Raw genomic sequence first — 20,602 nt, 5'->3', positions numbered from 1 at the left:
ACATTTCTTCCCCCCATATCATTGCTACTAGGTGAGCAAAGAGATTTACATTTGATGTTCCACAGGGGACTATTCAAGTACAGAGAAAATTGTTTTACATCTCCTATCGTTTAATATATAAATACAAAGCACTTACCTAATATTTAATATGCAAAGCACCTACTTAATATTTAATATACAAAGCGGCTACCTAATATTTCCAAGCAAATATTAGCATGTCCTTCTCTTCATGGACAAGAAACATTCTCCAAAACCACAAATCAGTGAATTATTAAGGGACTATTGACACTAATCAATGACACTGTTCTAGGTCCTATACACTAAAGGCTCACAAAGTCACTTCAAGATGAGCATGAAGTCATCTCACCTGAAGAAAAGCCAGATAATACCTAGCTGGGAAGATGCCTGGTACGAGTTGTTGAGCACATGCTATGTGTTAAACATACTAGCAGGCATTTCATCTAACTTCTTACTGGTAATACTATAATTGGTAGGTAATTCTTATATTAATTACTTGAATGTTGAGTGACCTAAACTTGCATAGTCAGTTTAAGAACTAACAATGACACAATAGTCTGACTCCAAAGGTCATGTGTTAGGCAGCTTTCCATTATTGTGACAAAGTACCTGAGACAATCAACTTAAAAGGAAAAAGGTTTCTTTTGACTTGTAGTGTCAGAGGCTTCGGTCAATGGTTGTTTGGCCCTGTTGCCACACAATGTGTCATGGTGGCAACATGTAGCAGCGAGTGTCAGAAAGTGAATGAGAAACCAGGAGGATCCAGGATGACAATATGCCCTTCAAAGTTATACCCCTAATGTCCTAACTTCCTTCTACTAGGCTCCCCCTCCTGATGATTCTACCACCACATGGCAGGGACAAAGCCATCACCAGATGGGGTGTGGAGGTACATGTAGGGTCCAAACCACAGCATTGTGTTTTTACCATGATGCCATCTATGATACACTAAGTCCTATGGCCTCTCTTCTCTTCTTGTATCAGTGGCAGGTAGGAACGTATGATCTAAAAATCCCTCTCACCTCTAACAGTTTGATTTCCTGCTTCTATTTTATGGGCAGGATTACAGCCTTGTGCACCTGAAAATTTCCTCCTTCAAAAGTAGCACAGCAATTGCGCCTAATGATCAGAAACACTTCCCCGTATCCAGAAGTCAGACTTTTACATACACCAGCTGAACACCAGCAATAAAAATTACCAGCCCCTGCTGCTAATGGGAGAAAAATAACAGGGTGAGTACAAGGTGATCTGCCTGTCTCTCTTATTTCCTTCTCGCCAAATGAAAATCAACCTCCAAATCCACAAGAATCTACTTCAGTTCAGTTTGTGTGTCAAGATACTATTATGAGGAAATTACATGCACAGATGAACTTTAAGTACAGCTCCTGGAAGCTCAATTTGCAAATGCCAGTGCTTTCCCTCTCTGTAATGGGCTTGCCTCTTCAGTTCAAAGTCAAATAGGAGGAAGCACAAAATTTGCTTCTAAGAAGTACAAACAATTACAGAAGAGTAGAGTTCTCTGCCTAAAAGACCTTTCTACTGAAAAGTAAATGGATAGATTCACCAGCCCATCACAAGCCAGTAAGAAAAGTTTCAAGATTCAGCATGCAACGATTCATTTCTCCTCCAACACTAAATAAATGAGACTTATTTCCATGTAATAAACTCAAAACAATTAACTGCAAAAAATAATCCAATGAGTGGGCAAAGGAACTGAACAGCTACTTCTCATAAGAAGTACAAATGAGTGTGGAAAAACGTTCAACAACTTTAACCATTAGGGAAATGTGAACCAACACTACCTGAAGATTGGCTCATCCTGATCAGAGCAGCTGTCATCAGAAATACCAAAGGCAATCAATGAGCGATGGGTGGAGAGGCTGCAGGGGAAAAGGAGCCCTTCTTCACTGCTGGTGGAGACGAAAACTAGTGTAGCCACTGTGGAAATCAGGAAGGAGACTCCTCCAAAAGCTAGACATAGAAATGCTATTTCATCCACTTGTATCACTGCTTTGTATATATTCCTGAAAGAATTAAAGACAGCACACTATAATAATCTACGCATATGCATGAGTACAATAGCACAAGAGCCGGAATCACTTAGATTCTTGTCAACAGATGAATGGATAAGAAAACTGTGGTATACAGTATATACATGATAGAAGATTACTCAGCCATAAGGGAAAAGAAAGTCACATCACTTGCTGGAAAATGGATGGAACTGGAGACCATCGTGTCAAACAAAGTACATCAATCTCAGAAAGCTAAATTGCATGTTTTCTCTTATGTGAGCCATATAATATTAAATAAAATAAAGGAAAGGTAACTAGAAACTAGAAGGTAGACTTTTAGAGTTGGGAAAGGCGATAAAGGGGAGGCAGAGGAAAGGGAGGGAAGGGTAATAGGGAGGAAAATAATCAAATATATTATAAGCATGTAGCAATATTACACAAATGAATTTCATTATTTTGTATGACTAATATGCACTGCTTTTAAAACATATGTAAAAAACTTATTTTTCCCTGGAAAGTCTTGTCAACCTGGAGCTTCTGGGAGCCATCTTGAACACAGGTGAGCCCCTGCAGAACATACACACAGAGGAAAGCAAAGATTCAAGAGTATTTGTTTAACCCTGAAGACGCCATTCGAACTCCTGGATTCAACTCTGCCTGAAGCCTACTTGACAGGTCAAGTATGTAAACCTGTAACCCAATATAGCCGTTTTCTTTTTCTTTTTCTTTTTCTTTCCTTTTTTCTTTCTTTGCTTAAATTGTTTTAAACTATGTTTCTCGTGCTTGCAACCAAAAAGTGGCTAATATGTCATTTTGTTCTAGAATGTTCCTATACTAGCATTGCTTGATCACAAAAAATTCCATGAAAATCTACCAAATGTGTCTGCAGAATACACACAATCAAAGTTTTAGTGAAAATAATGTTCTAATAAGAGAAAATGTGTTTATAGAATCATTCTTAGAAGAAACTAGACAGGAGCATCTACATTATTATGGCTAGCAGGGAAAAAAAATCAACCATCTGTTTTTTAAGAGTAAATTCCTCCATCTCTGCCTTTTCTTTATTTTCGGTCTTAATATGTTACTAGCTGGTTATTCTGTGGCACAGCATATGAGGGACTCCACAGGCAAATAAATATGATAAACACAGAAGTGACTGTAGTTTTCTAAGAGTATCCAGATTGAGTGTAAATACAATACACTGTCCATGTATGAACAATAAAGTCTTCCCTGCTAGACAATATACACTTCATCTTTACTAATTATACAATTTGGCATAATTCGCTTTTCTCTGCTTCTCCAGAGCAGCAGTGTCCAGCTGAGAAATCACTCGTCAATCTTAACTGAAAAAGCACTTTTAAGCTGGGACCTGAACAAACCACGACATCACAATCCAACTGGACCAAGATGGGCCAGTGTGGCAAGGAAAAATGTAGGCAGTAACACGTAGGCAAATCTTTCATAGCCCATGTGGGATAACACTGAAGGAGATAACACAGGGGACAGAAAGGACTGGACAAGAAGAGCATAATTTCCACCCTGATGAATATGAAAAATCAGTGCCTGAATGCTTGTTATTCAGAATCTCAAAGCACTTTGCCAACTCCTAAGTCAAGTGCTGATAGTCAAAAGCGACCATAAAACGCAGAATTCCTATTTTTCTCATAATGCACACCTGAAATATTCAGATTCCTAAAGGTCAGGCAGGCACAGGCATAGTTTGGAGCATCTTTCATGAGACATTAAAAGAAAATCGCTGGGATATAAAATAATGGAAAAGAATCCACAAAACAGAGGAATCCATTTTGTTCAAGAATTATTATAGTATGTAAATTATCTAAAATTAAAAGTGTACTCTAGTGACCACAAGGAATTACAGAAGTTTTAGAAACACTATTATTCTAAGTAATATTTCTTGGTGACATTACATTGCATGAGATTGGAGTCTCCTGACCTAAAAGAAAGTGCTTATTCTGTGGGGTAAAAAAATGATACCCAGAAATAAGGAGAAAATCTCATAGTGTGAAATGTAATTAGCAAAGGCTATACGATCAAGTGTCCTTGAAACAAATGTGTCTATCACATGTTTTAAAGTTGAATAGGAATGTCAGAATCTCTGAGCAGGAAATTGCTTGCACGCCAATTTTCCAAGACCCACCATGGAATCTCTATACAGAAAGTAAAATGGAAAAACTGTGCAACAATTTGTAATGAGGAAATCCTGAGATTTCTGCATAAGGGGAGATTGGAAGAATGCTCACTGGGAGAGATAGTTCAAAATGGATATAAATGGGGTTATTAAGATGCACAGGAGAGTGAAGGGAGGGCCATTACTGAGTAGGGATATTAAAGATGATTTGTAGGAACAGCTCAACTTTGAAATAGTATGAATATCAAATGCAGTGAGCACAGATGCCTGGATTTTAAGAGCTGATCAGTTAACTTAGTTTTATGAAATATTTCACAATGCTATCTTATGTGTTACTTGGTAAATTTTAAGTTAAATTTCTGAAATTCATTAAAGTCAGTGAGCTCCATGTAAAATAAAGCCATATTGCTCTAACTCCTACCATAAATATAGTGAGTACTGGATAAACTTTGCAACACACAAAAGATATTTTTTTACATTCTCACAGGCTAGGCACATACTTAAATTTGTTAAGAAAAGTACATTTAAAACTACTGCAGTCAGCTTTTACATTGCTGGTACAAAATACGCAATAGGCGTTACTTAAATAAGAGGAGATGTAATGCAGCTCACGGTTCAGAGGGTGCAGTCCAAGGCAGAGACAACAAGATGGAAGGATATAATGGAGTAAATTTACTCGCATCGTGATGACTGGGAAACAGAGTACAGGGAAGCAGACCAGAGAGGAAGAGGCCAGAAACCAGGTATAATACCCAAGGTCACACTCCCAAGACCCACAGAGATACACCCATAGGTGTGCTTCACTAATACCCTAGGCAGCTCCAAAGCCAGTCAAATCTGTAATCTAGCATAACTATCTCAGCTACCTTCAAATTACCTAAAGAAAACATTTCCAAGGTCAATGAAAATGCAAAAGAGGTACCATACATTATGGTACCACGGATTCTCTGAGGTACAGTGAACTCTCCAAGCATGGAGGAATTTAATAGTTCTTCTAAGGGAGATTTTATGAATACTGTTGGAAGAGGAATAAACACAGAGTACTTCTTAGGTGGCCTTGACAGGGTATTGCTATAGTTTGCATCTTCAGTGTCCCTCAAGGGCCCATGTGTTAAAGGTTTGGTCCCCAAAATAATGGAGGCTCCAAAGAGCAAGGACTCGTGGCATGTCTTTATATCAGTGGGGTATGCTGTCAAAGGGGATTGTGGGACCTCAACTCCTCTGCTCTTTTGCTTCTTTTTTCATTTTATGAAAAATAAAATTTCACAATAAAATTAGAGAAGTGCAATAATTAATACATGGTGTATTATTATCTTTGTAGTAGTTCCTCAGAATACAAGATACAGACTAACTCAGTAATTTCACTCTTAGCTATACACACAAGGTAAATGAAGATGCATATCCACCTGAAACCCTGTGCACAATGTTTGTAGAAACTATTCATAATAACCAAATAACCTAATGAGTAACAAGATGTTGTATATCCATACAATGGAGTATTAGCCATAAAAGCAAATTAAATTCTGGTAAGTGCTGTAACATGATGACCTTAAAAACATTAAATGAAAGAAACCACTCACAAAAAAAAATACATAGTATTAACCCACTTATAAGCAATGTACACAAGAGGCAAATTCATAGGACAGAAAGTAGATCAGTGGTTTCCAGTGACTGGACAGAAAAGATAGTGACAAATGATTGGTAAAAGGTATAGGGTTTCTTTTAGGAATAATGAGAATATTCTGGAATTAAGATAATGATTATTGTTGCATAATTTGGTAACTATTCTGAAGACCATTGAATTGTACTTCAAAGGGGTGAATTTTATATGAATTATATTACAGTATACTATAATATATAAACTCAGTAAAAGTATTGAAAAATATATAAATACGCACACATATCTCAGAATGTTTTATTCATAAAACAAGATCAGAGCACTATGAGAAAGAAATTAGAAAAATATATCACTGAAATCAAAAGCTCTGCAGGTGAGCTTCACAGCAAAGTGGACACAACTGAAAATTAAAACAGTCAACCGAGATCTATAGCCAAAGGATTCTCCCAGAACACATCAGAACGGCTATGAAAATGAAGAAATAAAATTGAGATTTGTGTGTATAAAAATCTGTGTATAAAAATCCCAAAATCTGCCTTCTAAAAGTGAAGAAAAAAGACCAAAATGGAATGGGAGGGATTCATCAGCATGCACATGTACAAACACACACACACACACACACACACACACACACACACACACACACGTTAAAATACTTGCAGCGAAGTTTCCGAAAGACAAAAACAAGAAAAAATTTTTCAGCTATTGCATAGAGAGCTCCACTCCCACTACACCCCTTATAGCAGTCCAGGTTGGAATGTTTTCCACCTTTTCCTTAAAAGCAGGAGAATGAATAACAACCCCACAAAGTATGCAGCCAGTGACAATGCCGGCTCAGTGGGATGGCTCAGGGGACAGCGAGGCTTTGTGCTGATGTCAGTGTTGATGGCCCGCAGATACGCCACAAGATGCCACAGGCTCTCAGTGCTGAGTTTCTTAGTGTTGCTTCCTCGCCCCCAGGGATCCCATTCATATATTCCTTTTTATTTATAGAAAGTAGGTTAATCTATAAATAGGCAATGTAATGTGTACCTCAGAGGAGAGAATCTCTTTTTGATGTATTCTCAGCCCGCTGGCCCCCAGTGTATGGATTCAGCTTGACATAACCACTGCCATCTTGGGTCATAACCACTCAACAACCCTGGCCAGTTCCCCAGTGTACTATAAATAAACAAAACGATGACAGTGGTACGTGGGGCTTTATAACTGGGCCCCCTTGACACTAGCATCAAGAGTGTGCCAGGTTCAGTCCAGCTTGGATGAAATCACTTTTGTCCTGACCATTCTATACACCCCTCTTCTGACACAATAGCAGAGATCCATCTGCCCTTGGTGACAGCCAACATCACACTTCTGTGAGGAAGAACCTGCGCTCAGTGTGATCCTGGACATTAATTTCCACCACTTTCCTGAGTCTCATGGCTGCTTGGGACTGGTTCTCAAGCCCTGAGACAGAGTTATTCTAGAACACCAGCTATATCTTCCCATAAAAATTTTGGGATTGTGGGATATAATTTTGAGAGCAAGAGCAAAATTCTCAGTAATTATGCTTAGATCGAAGGTGAACACTTGATCTAGGAAGAGCACCTCACTCACTGCAAAGGAGTGCCCTTAAAAGAAATCATGGCAAATCGAAACAGTCACAGTGAAGTGTTGAAGAAGGCACTTTGGAGCTAAGACAGATTAGGTCTGTGTCCTGGTTCATCAGTTACTGCAGCATCAGCCATACAATCTGTGCTGCCGTTGTCTCCTCTGGAAAACCAGAATATCTTACCTAAAATTATTTTAAGAAACAGGAATAAGAGAAGAACATAAGATCAGGGCTATAATTGGTAACAGCTAACTCTTGGAAACAACCAAAATGTCCATCAACTGCAGAATGGATGAAAAAGACGTGGTATTTTTATGCAATGGAATATTACCCAGCTATCACAAAGGATGATCTTGAGGCTTTTATAGGTAAATGGAGGCAACTTGAGACCATACTCATAAGTGAAATAAATCAGACTCACATTTGAAAATATTGTATTGTCTCTCTAGTGTAAAAAATAAAAAACTGAAAGAGTAATAAAATCCAAAATGTACAACAGATATTGTAATAATGAATAGGAAAGAAAGTGCTCCAAAGGAAAGAACAACTTGTAGGTATACACATAAAACTGTATGTATGGTTAAGTGTGCAAGATAGATAACCATAATATCTATTAGTTCATCAAAAGGAATGGTTTGCACTGTCATTGTTTGATTGTCTGTTCATTTTTTATACTTTGATTTTGTAACTTGAGCAACTATTTCTGAGAGAGCGATGTATAATATATTACCTAGTGTTGATTTCTTACTGGGTTTTTAAAAAATTCTATGTTATTGCTATCCTTTTTTCTGTTTTGCCTTAAAATGAAGATCAATGCTACAAAAATGTTTGTTAAATTAAAAAACATAAAACTTAAGAATAACAAAATGATACAACATATCTGAGAATGAACTATCAGTGATATCAGTAAATCTCACTAATAGAAAAAGATTTCAAATAGTCTCATAAAGCAAAACCAAATTCTATGCCATACATACAGCAGACCTAAATCAATGTACTCCAAAGATGGAAAATAAAATAATGGGTGAATGCATAATGAGCAAATGCATGAAGCAAGAAGAGGTTACAGCAGCAATACTATGTGAAGCTTTTATGATTTTTAATTTTGAATTATGTTGATATACCTATGATAAAAATTAAAATGTTCCTAAAAGTAATATAACATAAAAAAGTAAAAATCATGTTGCTGTCAGATTTCTGATGGAGCCATGTAACACTAATGTTCTAGGACAAAGAGATTCAAATCTAAAATTCTATGGAAAGCCTATTTTTCAAAATAAAAAACTCTCAGAGATGCAAAGATTTAGCTTGCTGCATACAAATGACAGTGATTTCCCAAACTCACAGTAGCTGTACTATACTAAAATTAGAATGAACAATAACATGCAAATTCATGAAGTCATCCATATTTTTAAAATATAATTAAAATAATAATAATTTCTCAAGAATGAACTGCAGAGAGAAACACACAGACACACAGATCTAGAGCATGTAAAATTCAGGGTGAGCAAAGACTCCAGAAAAACTAATTGAATTTAAGTAAAAGTCAATTGGAAAAGGGAAAAAAGCTCCTTTAATAACTTGGAACTAAAGTCAGGGAAGGTAGAAAGTAATAACAGAAAAAAGGAACGAGGTTTTCGCCTTCCGTGGCGGTAGAGTCAAGGTAATCTACCTGATGTGAGAAATGTGCATTTCACCTGGGTGTTAAAACAGTAAGTGGGACTCCTAGAAAAAAGAAACGGGAGGTTTCAATTCTAAGCTACCCGTGGAGGAAAAATGGAATAAAATAATCCAATCAACCAAAAATAGGTAGAAAAAAGGACAGAATAAAGGGATGTTGGGGTAGAAAAACAGATAACATAAGTAAGATGATACGAGACTAGGTCCAAATGTACTGGTAATGAAAATCTGGGTGAAAGATCAACGTTTTTTAGGCGTGGAAATTTAAATTCACCAGCTGCTTTTTACTGGGCATGTCTCAAGACAACAGGAAGAATGGAGATAACTGTACAAGAAAAGATATGCCAAGCGATTCTTAGAATTAGGAAAAAAGAACTTCAGGCAATGCAGTAAAGGGACGAAAAGGAATATTTTCAGGGAGATGTAATACGTGCATTCTGAAGCATGTCTAATAACAGCTTTCAGGAAATGTGCAGATAAAATAGATGAATAGAAAGAAAACGGAATATTTGAAAAGCCTAATTAACAAGTTGGATCGAACAGATATAACCCAGAACTCTGAACTCAATAAAGAACATTTTTTCTCAAACACTCAATAAGAGTCATGAAAGAAAACTGATCACATATTAGGTAATAAAGAAAATCTCATCGACTCCCATGAAGCAAAAATCATGTAAGCCCTATAGACTGATCACAGTGAAATACAATTAAATTCATCATCAGAATGATAGACAAAAACAGTCTGTAAGACTTAGAGATGTTTAAAATCCCTTGAGAATAATTCTTATGTTAAGGAGAAAAATTGATAAAAAAAACTTATAAACTATTTAGAAATGAATGGCAAAGAGACCATTTTAAAACCTTGTAACAGAACCTAGACAAAAACTTAAATGCATACTGTGACCCTTCTCTTCCACCACGTTCCTCAAAGAACAGATCCACTGTGCACAGCAAAAACATGCAAAGGTGACTGTCATGGTTAGCTGTTCCCCTGTTGCTGGACGCAGATTCTTCCAGATCAGTAGACACCATGCTATGGGATACCAAGCAAGAGCTAAAAGTAAAGAGTTACATGTATCAAGATGGAAATCTCTTAAGAGCAACAAGCAATTGTATCTGAGGACAAGCAAAGTGCAGAAAAATTTAAAAGGTAAGATGTGTTTTATGTTACAATAATTTTTTAAAAATTGTGACAAATGCATTTCTACAGGTACACACCTATTTAACAGTATTAGGAAAGAGAGGCTGAACAGTGTGCTACTTTTAAGGAAAGAAACAGGATGGAGGGATGAGTGAAGAGACATTCAATTCACAGCCCTGTTTGTTTTTCTTTTCTTTTTTTTCCTTTTCCATATCAGAGTTAGCTATTTACTACTTGTGTAGTAGAAAACTTGTCTATGTGAATGAGTCGAAGATGATTGTACATGACTCTTGTCTTATAATGAATTTTACAGGAAACACTCAGTTACCTTAAAAAATTTCTTCCCATGCCAATTTTTATCAATAAAGCATCTTCTTTTAATTTAGAACCTGGGGGCAGGTAGGAACACTAGATGATTTTTATTAATATATTTCATTAGATATATTATTCCACATTTCTAAATTATCAGACTAAAAATCAGCAGAAAGAGCCAAGTGACTTAAATGAAGCTCAAGTTTTAAAAACCCATTTATTGTTCAAGAATCAGGTTCTGTCATCTCCAAAATAAATCTTCAAAGCCCTCTACATACATCAGTGTTAACATATTTTAAACCTCTATCATAGGTTCAGCCTTAAACACAAGACTCTCTTTCAAAAAAAAAAAAAAAGATTCATCAAAATTATTAGCAGGGCAAGTCAGGAATCCCAATTGTAAAGTACAAATATATGAAAGAAAATAAAATGTTACATGATGAACGTGCAAGGCAAAAAGTGCATAACCTATTTCTCTAGCTGTACAACAAAATATTAAAATAACTCAAATACATGGGCTGTTAGGGGAGGGGGGATGAATAGAAAAGTTACTCTAATTTAAACAAAATTAATAAAGAAATGTTCTGCATGGTTTTTCCCTGTTTCTACTTCTAATCATTTATCATGCAAATGAAAGCAGTAATGGAAAATGTAAAGAAAACAAATTCTGCAATATACTGAAACCCGTATCCAGCAAGAGATAAGATTGAATATCAGAAGGAAGGGGCCTGAAAATTAGCTGTCTGTACAATAACTGGGAGGGAAAACGGTTTTATTTAGCCTAGAGGGATTTTTGTAGCAAACTGACTAAATTAAAATCCAGTCTATTAAATCCAGTATCATACTAGAAAATGCCTTTTCCTTGCACTTTTAGATAAATTTTCATTGATCTCATTTTACGCATGATTACATTTTTAATGAGTTGTGCAATATTTCCAGGCTAATTTTAAATTCTCTCTCTCCTCTCACCCCCTCCACTTACGGCTTGCTGGATTAACATTTCTGATAAATTGTTGGACCAGAAAGAAGGAACATTACCAAGATGAAATAAATTACTTCCATTTTTTGCAGCTCTAAAATGATAAGAGAATACAAATGCCCAGTGTCTAATTATGCCACATCTTCCAATTCATTTCACAAAAACAATTATTTTATTTTTATGTAATAGGCATGTTACCTTGTATTTATTATAAATGACCTTGCCCGGTGCATAGTCTATTAGAATAAAAAGAATTTCATCCCAACATTGACCAAGGAAATTTGGTATATGATCATCTTAAAAAGAAAAGGCTCTCATAAACTAAAGAATATGGAGGCAACTAGAAAATCATGCATTTTTGGAATAGCTATTTAAGAGAGAGACTGGCTTTGCTTAAAAGTAGCTTTTGAAACAAATAAAAATAATAATATGCATAAATTCTTTAGGAGACACATTGCTGTGTGGGGCAGAGATGGGAGAGTCCCTTGAATATAGTCTCCCACATTGGGAAAGAAAGGGCATAACTTTGCTGTATTTTCAAATCTACAAGGCAAGAAGAGAAATGAGTTGGTGGAAGTCACCAGAATTCCACCCACTAATCAATAAAACAAATCAAAAACCATTAAAGTTAGGACCCACGGCCAAGATTATTTTAAGAGACTTTTTGGTTCTGTTTGTTTTGGGGTGTGTGCGTGTAGCACTGGAGATTGAACCCAAGCGCCTCCTCTCACTGAGTACCTCCTCATCCTTCTTTATTTTTTATTTTGAGAGAGGGTCTCCCTAAATTCCTAAATTTCCAAGGCTGGGCTCCTCCTGCATCAGCCTTTCAGAGGTGAGATTGCAAGCATTCACCAGCACACTCAGCTTCTCCTAAGAGTTGTACATCTGTGCTTTCTCCCGTGTTATACTTTCTTGTTTGATTCTTTGCAATGCCTAAAAGTAAACTTTGTAAACATTAAGCTTTGTAAATTCAAAGACAAATCATCAGCTTGATTGGCTTGAGAGCCCCGAGAGAATTAGTAGAGCACCTGTCCAGGTGTGTCTGAGTGGGTCTCGGGGAGGTGGCCTCGGGGACTCACAGTGTCTGATCTCCAGCCCCTTCCGCTCTGGTCTCCCACCCTGTGCTCTGCTTCCCAGCTGTCCTGCGCTGAGCACCCCTGCTCACCATTCCTCCTGCTGTGACATGTCTGCCCTGGAACCAGCCCATCATGGCCCAAAACCTCTGCAAACACAAGCAAAAATAAATTATTCCTCACTTCAGTGTGTATGCCAAGAATTTGGTCTCAGTGACAGAAAGCTGACTAATACAGAAGATTAAACAAAATAAAATGCAGCTCTTGCTTGTAAGAGAGATAGTAGGGGCCTTGAAAGACTAAAAACAAGCATATGGGAAGAGATTTGCCACAAAAATGCTATCTAGAAGAAAACTAGTATAAATAAAGTATGAACAGAGTGGTGGTAATTTTAGTAGTAAATAAATAGTGTGGTGATTTTAGTAGTTTTTTTTTTTAGTAATTTTGGTGTCAAGTAGAAATTAAAGAAAAATTCAAAGGAATGAAAGGAAAAATTTATAAGAATATAAATAGTACATATTTATGCATGTACGTATATATAGTCACCTGAATACACACACATTATTTCTTACAATGAAGTTCTGCTGGTGATTGTTTCATTCTTATGATTAACATAAGACATAAGGATGTCTGGTGATTTTTTTCATTCATAAAATCTTTTGCATTACTATAATTGATCTGAATCATAAAATAGTGTTTAAAAGAGAATGAAATGATATTGCAAATGAAAAAAGAGCCCTAGAAATAAAATTTATCCCCGAAATTTTTTCTTTTAAAAATCAGGTCTCTTTTAAAAATAATTAACTGTTGATAACAAAAATCACAGCTATATACTACAGAGATTTTAGCATATGTATACATTAAACATATGACAACAGTAGTTCAAAAGTCAGGAAGGGAATGAGCAATGAAGAATATATAACATTGTAAGATTCTTACATTGTAAGCAGAAAAAAAAACATGTAAAGGTCAACTACAATATGTGTAATACAAACTCCTAAGCCATAAACAATAACAACAACAAAAAACTAAACAAAACAAAGCTAGTAATTCAACAAAGGAGATAAAATACAATTAAAAATTTTAATCTAAAATAATGTAAAACAAGAAGATAAAGGAAACAAAAACAAATAGCAAGGATAATCAAAAACAAATAGCAACATGATTTTGAAATGCAATCATATCAACCGCCATACTGACTGTAAATGATCTAATATCCCAGATAAAGGACAGTAATTATTAGGTAAGGAAAAGGAGGAGAAGGAAGACCTAACCCTACACTGCTGCCAAAATATTTTTTAGGAAGGTTAAAAGCAGTAAGTATGGGGAGCCATATGTGGGTCAGCCCCTTCCCATGAGTCAGCACCATTCACAGACTGCAGGGGAAGAGAACAAGAAGCCAGTAAGAAGCCAAGCCCTCCTTGTGAGTCAGCACCATGCACAGCACACTGGGAGGAGAACCATATGCCAGCTCTTTCCTGTAATCGGTGTCATTCACCATTCATCGATTGCAGGGGAGGAGAACAAGAAGCTAAGCCTCCTTACAAGTCAGTGCCATGTGTGGACTGCTAGGGGGAGAACAAATGCCAGCCCCTCCTGGCATGTAGGTTGGGAGACAAGAAAAGCCAAGGTATCTGCCCCCTCCTGGAAGTGACCAGCTGATCCAGAGAAACACAGCCTTCAGTGATAGCCACTGTGCTAAAGTACAACTTAATGCTTATAGTGCTTAGTGTTTCACAGACTATACAGGTCTAAAGCATCATCTACTCAGAAGATAACAATTTGTAATGTAGCATGTATGGGGAAACTCCTTCTGAAGGTGGTAGCCATTTTTAATTCCCTATTATCTTGTTTTGAAGTCCTGTATCATTTTCATTGTTTTATTTGGTTAAGTTTTATTCTATTTTGTCTTGTTTGATTATATTCTATCCAATGGCATGGACAGCTATCTCAAAGATAACAAGATATATTATGGTAGCCATTTTGGATTTACTATTATCTTGTTTTAAAGTCTTTTATTGTGTTGTTTTATTTTTATTGGTTCTATTCTGTTCTGTTTTGATTTTTACTATGTCTGAAGGTATGGATTTTCTGTTGTCTTGTTTTGAAGCCCTGTGTCACACTGTTTTGTTTTGAGTGGCTTTATTCTGTTTTGTTTTGTTTGGTTTTATTTTCTTTAATATAAAAATTACCCAAAAAGTAATGTGTGAATTAGGTAAGCTTATCCTATACTGATATAATTTAAAAGAAAATAAAAACAGTTACATTACTATCAGACAAAGAGTTCACAGCAAAGGCAATTTTACAGAAATGAAAAAGACAGTTTCATAATGATGTAAGATTTGATTCATCATAAAGACATAGAAGTCATGCACACTTAAGTATTTAGTGAGTTTCAAAACACATGAAGCAAAAACTAAAAGAGCTGTAAAGAAATCCATAATAATAGTTAAGATTTTTAGCCCCTCCGTTAGTGATAAAATAAGTAGACAGAAAATTAGTGAAGGCACAGAGGACATGAGAAACACCATCAGCCAACTTGATTTAACTCATACTTGTGGACTACGCCATCCAACAATGGCAGAATATGCTTTGGTTTCACATACCTACAGTCTATATAAGATCATATTAAGGAACCATCTGAACTTCTCCCACTTTCCTATAATCTATCTTCCATTTTTCTCTTCACTTGCACATATATACACTTTGAATTTCTCTTATAAGAGAAACCATGCAATATTTAAGCTTGTAAGTCTGACATATTTCACTTAACGCTGTTTTCAGGTATATCTATTTACCTACAAAATCCTCAAATTTATCTTTCTTTATGAAAGAGTAGTACTCCATTGTGTTTTTGTACTATTTGTGTTTGTCTCTCTTTTGTAAGAAAGAATTTTTTGTCTCAATATCTTATACTTTGAGTAACTACTTTGAAGATAATATATAGTGTATTAACTATTCAAATTTTCTCATTATTTTGTTGTGACTTGTGTTTTATTTTTTCATGAAATAAAAAATGTCATATTGGGGACCATTCAAAAAAATCTTAGTAAATTAAAAAGCATTCATGTTACACAAAGTATTTAACTGTCTTGAAATTAAATTTAAAAAAGAAACAATAGAAAGAACTTTGAAAAAGTCCCAACATGTTGGGGAAATTGAATATATTTCATTATAATTCGTAGATAAAGAAATCAAGCTATTAATATACACTTAAGATAATCAAAAGTACATATAAAATAAGTAAATGAATCTGATAATAACAATTTGAGGGTGTTTTTCCATACTGTATTTCTCATAATCAGAAAATTCTCCTGAGACAAGACTGATAACTATAGTTAGGGAGTATACCCAGTATTTTAAGTCTAAGATGCAGTACAAATTTTAAGCTTGATGACAGTGTGAAGCTTAAAAATCTTCATTGAAACAAAGGAATAGCATCAGTGTCACTGCCCAACTCTCCCCAACTGCCATGAAGTCAATCTTTTTACAGCCTTTTCTGGTTCTCTATTTGTCCTCTCTGAAAAATAATAAACTTGTGGTACTTAAACAAATACCCAACTCTTACCAATTTCTAAATTTATTAGTCAATTTCATCACAGAAACAGAGTTCAAAAAATTAAAGTTACCATAAAAACCCAAAGGCCAAGACTGAGCAATTCAGCTCTTTTTAATGATGCTGAACAGTAAATACATGACCAGAAATATAAAATATTTAACATCAAAGGGAAATTCAGAAAGTACTAATGGCCTAAGGAATTGTAGACTGTAACATTCACAAGAGAACATGACAAGAATCCGAGGCTCAAGAGAATAAAAGCCAGCCTTATAGTGTATTTGTTTAATAAGTCACTGCAAATTCTCTGTATCTGGACAGTCAGAGTGTAGGACTTCAGCAGTGAAAATGTAATAAGATATGCTAATGCTGGCACGGAAAGTCTAAGCCTTCCGTACCACTCAGGTGGGTAACATGTGAACATAGGAATATTCTTTTCATTAAAGGGGGAGGGACATCGAGGAACTGCCGAAGTCCTAAAAATTGTCTCTGCTTTTACAGAAGCCCTAAATCAGGGAGCTTAGGGGAAGCTTCCACTAACAGAGACAACTCATTGACCTTGGCCGGGTTTGTGTACCGAAAACATGAATATCTGTTTTAGGGAAATGCAGCAAGCAAAGTTCAGGGAAATCAACAAATCTGGTAAAGATGGATTTGAGAGAAATTTCAAATAGAAACTTTAGAATAGATCTTAGGGGGAAAATGTCATGATCCCGTGCAAAGCACCAACTTTAAAATAAGAAACCCCCAGTTTCTAATGCCAGTTCTGCCACTTTCTAGACTGAGAATTTAGGATCTTAGGCAAGTTTCTGGTTTATTCAAAGCATTAGTTTACAAAATGTTGAGAATAGAAATCTCTTCCTCAGAGGTTGATGTAAGGATTTGCTCATGTGCATACCTACCTAAATTTAGTGCTGAGTATATACTAAGGCCTGACCTAAACAGTACTATTTGTTTCTTTTGTGGTGCTGGAGAGGGAACCCAGGGCTTTGCACATGTTACGCAAGAATTCTACTGATGAACTAAGTCCTTAGCCCTAAGTTGTGCCAATTAAAGATAATTGAGACTTCTTTTCCTGAAGAGCCAGAAATTGCTGACTAAAACTGGGAAATGAATACAAACTTATTTTTATAAAAGGAGTTGCAGATACATGAGAAAAATCTAATTTACAAAAGTTAGAATTAAATTGCATTGTTTTTAACTACATGATAAGGCTATGTTAGGCCTTCCCCAAAGATGATCACCATCAATTCCTTCTTTCGGTGTGTGATTGTGTGACACACACACACACACACCATCAAGGAGAGTCTGCCTGACTTTCCTTTCACTTAGATTGACCCTGTAACTTGGGGAGAAGCAACTTTGAGTTGGATACAGTTCTAGCCTTTTAGAGGGTTATTGCTGCTATTTTCTCTCCCAACGCAGTTGAGATGCAAGCATTTTGACTCACCCAGGCCACCGTGATAGTAGGAGACCCGGCTATGCCTCATGAGGTCACATGGAAAGACACCAAAGCATACAACACTTGAGTGAAGGTTTCTTGGAGTTTCCAGCCCAGGCATGATGACAATTGAGTGCAACCAAGTAAATAAACCTAGCTAGTGGACACCTTGTGAGGCAGAAAAATCACTTAGCTGAGCCCCATCAGGCCACAAAATCATGAGGAAAAAGAATCACTTTTTTGTTTGTTTTAGGTAATTGGCTACTAAACAGAAATTATATTTGCCAACTGCTTTTCCCCTGGAGCCTAAGAGTATCACAAACTTTTAATTAATCAAATTGGCTTTGCTCTTTTTCTTAACAAGTTATTGGTGTGTGCACTGGGAGCTCTGATTCCCAAAAAGCCTTCTTTGCAAAACTCCCAATTCTCTGGTTACCTGCTCTGAAAAGGGGGTACAACCCACAAAAACAGCCAGAGAGCCTCTGCGAGAAGGGTGACTCTTTCCTTCTTACACATGGAAGAATTTTTTTTAACTTTGTCAGACAGAACCCAAAGAAAAACAACTTGCGATTTATGTCTCACATTCAGGAAAGCCAAATTTATTACCAAAAACCACTTTGCTAATATTTTTTCTGTGTCTATATAGAATTGATATTTAAGACACAACCATAATCAACCTTTTCAAATGCATAACTTCACTGGGATTTGATTTATGGTTTAAAAGTATGCTGGACTCAGAGTTTTTTTCCTCTTTTGTGAATAGTAAATTAATTACTCTAACTACTGGCCAGTGCTATGATGCTAGGAAATGATTCTAAAAACACAAGATAATTCAATAGACACAGAGTCCTTGAAATGTTTCCATTTCTCCTTTATCATTTTCTTTCTTCCCTTAAAGTACGAGCTTTTCTTAGTCTTTAAATGACTTGACTATATTATTAACACCTTCAATTATGAAATAAAAAGCAGCTTTTCCAATATCTTACTCAGAATTTCTTTCTTGAGTCTCCCCTTTCCCACATGCTATAGCCAAAGACTGCGTGAAACATAATTCTGGACATAAAAGCTTTCTGGGGCTTCAACAACATGAACTCACCTCAATTAATCACGTGAAAATATTTTTCTGATTTGTTGTGACCTCACTGAAATCACCACACCTCTTCCTAGTCACAGTTCCAAGACAGGTATTTACCAGTTCATTCCTCTTACTCCATCATTTATCTCCATAAAATAAAGTAAGTTCTAAATTAATCAAAGTATAAGTAGCATTGGTGGAAGCCAGAAAGTCTTTGCCAGTGGAGTGAGGAGCTGTGCTGGTAGGTTGAGGGTTCTATACTGGAGCGGAGAAGTCACACTTAAATAAGAACCAGGGATGCCCTGAAAAGTACAACGGCCATCTTCAGTGGCACAGAGGCCCGAGCTCCTCCATCAGTAAGAATAGTTGAGTATGTGCCAGAAAGCCAGTGTGATGAGTTCATCCTGGACATTAAACAGTACATGTCTTCCCTCCAGAGCCAGGAAGTGATGCGCGATGTAAGAACCAGAGCTCCCCCACAGTGAACCACAGCCACTCTCACAAACAAGGCCCCGAGCTCCTCCACTGACAATGGTTGAACTCACGCTGGGGAAGCTGGTCGTGAGCTTCTCCAGGAGAGCCAACGACTCAAACAGCAATACTTGGAGAATCCCACAATGCCTCACTTGTAGGCTCCATGTCTCTATTTATGCTGGCAACTTTCCTCAGGTGGAACATCTACGCTCAGCACCACGCTGATTTAATTCAGCTGGTGTTAAGTTGACCACCAGTTTTAATTCATAGCAGTGAGTTTTTCAGGTGGGTGCAGAACCAACCTTTCAGACAAGACTTTCCATCTTACCAGACAGGGGACTAAAGGTACAATGACTAACACCATTTTATTCAGCAAGACTATGTCCAAGTGGTGCATTTTCTCATTTAACTCTCACAACAACCCCAAAATGGTTACTATTACTCACCGCACTGTATGGCTGAGGAAATAGAGGGTCAGAAAGGTGAGATTTGGCCAAAACCTACACTGCCCATGTGGTGAAGAGTCACAACTCCAAATAAGGTGTTTCAGCTGGTAGCACCTGTGACCTCAAAGGGACATGAGCCAAAATGTAGGCTTCAAGCCTTCCTATGGCATCTCATCTCCAGATCCTAGCACTGGCCCTAGGCACTAATGCAGGGCTTCTTTCAGTTGAGAATTCCATAAGGCTGCAGAGAAACCTGCAGTGGAATGAGGGGCCAGTGGAGATTAGTGGAGAGATGGGACTAGAGAAAGCTGGGGAACACATGGAAGAAAAAGTGCCTAAATCAGAGCTACCACCAATGCACATGACACTGAGGTTCTCCTTGTCCTCCTCCTAAGCCTCCCTTGTCCTCTGTACCTGCACCCCTAAGTCAGCTCTAGGAAACCTTAGAGGGCCTACATGGTTCTTCTCATGTACCATGTAAAGCACAAGCTGAAAACATTGTGTATGCAGTGAAGTTCCAGAAAATGTTTTTACATAGAGAACTGGTCAGGTTCAACACACCTTTAGGAAACAGGAAGTACAGAAGAGGTCTTTAGGCAAAGAGATCATTGGTGAGTTGTTGCCTGTGATCGTTGTGTTATGTCAACTTGATTGGAGTAAGAAACACCTAGCGGATTAGTAAAGCCCAGTTCTGGGTTTGTCTGTGGATGATTGACCTGTAGGCCAACAAACCGAGGAAGAAAGGACCCACCCTATTTGCAGATGGTACCAACCAATGGGCTTGAAGTCTGGATGGACTAAAAAGGAAATGTGCGTGTTTTGAAGAGTTCCGATGTTCCCCAGCAAGCCTGTTCTTTGCTGCCATCTTTTTTACATGAGTGTCCCATTTCTTCAACCACTCAATGTAGGTTTGCACCAGCAATTTCCAAGCAAGTTTCCAGACCGCAGACTGCTGCTGCATCCTCTATCCCTCTTGTTATGCAGTTTCCCTCTTGGGCTGAGCAACTACTGGATCTTTCCATCTCCAAAACTCAGAG

General features: G+C 37.0%; 1 long non-coding RNA gene across 1 annotated transcript in view; it reads right to left on the bottom strand.

The window, feature by feature from the left end:
* LOC134475628 (uncharacterized) overlaps nt 1–19,255 on the bottom strand; it is an 85,763-nt gene extending 66,508 nt beyond the window's left edge. The window contains exon 1 of the long non-coding RNA XR_010046804.1: nt 18,667–19,255. This is a non-coding gene — a long non-coding RNA (uncharacterized LOC134475628). The remainder of the gene's footprint in view (nt 1–18,666) is intronic.
* Between the last annotated feature and the right edge of the window lie 1,347 nt (nt 19,256–20,602).

The sequence above is a fragment of the Cavia porcellus genome, unplaced genomic scaffold (assembly GCF_034190915.1).
Source record: "Cavia porcellus strain 051 isolate PalLab524CR breed Dunkin Hartley unplaced genomic scaffold, mCavPor4.1 scaffold_4, whole genome shotgun sequence".
NCBI lineage: Eukaryota > Metazoa > Chordata > Mammalia > Rodentia > Caviidae > Cavia > Cavia porcellus.
The sequence above is the reverse complement of the archived record's forward strand: the minus strand, read 5'-3'. Positions and strand labels throughout refer to the sequence as shown.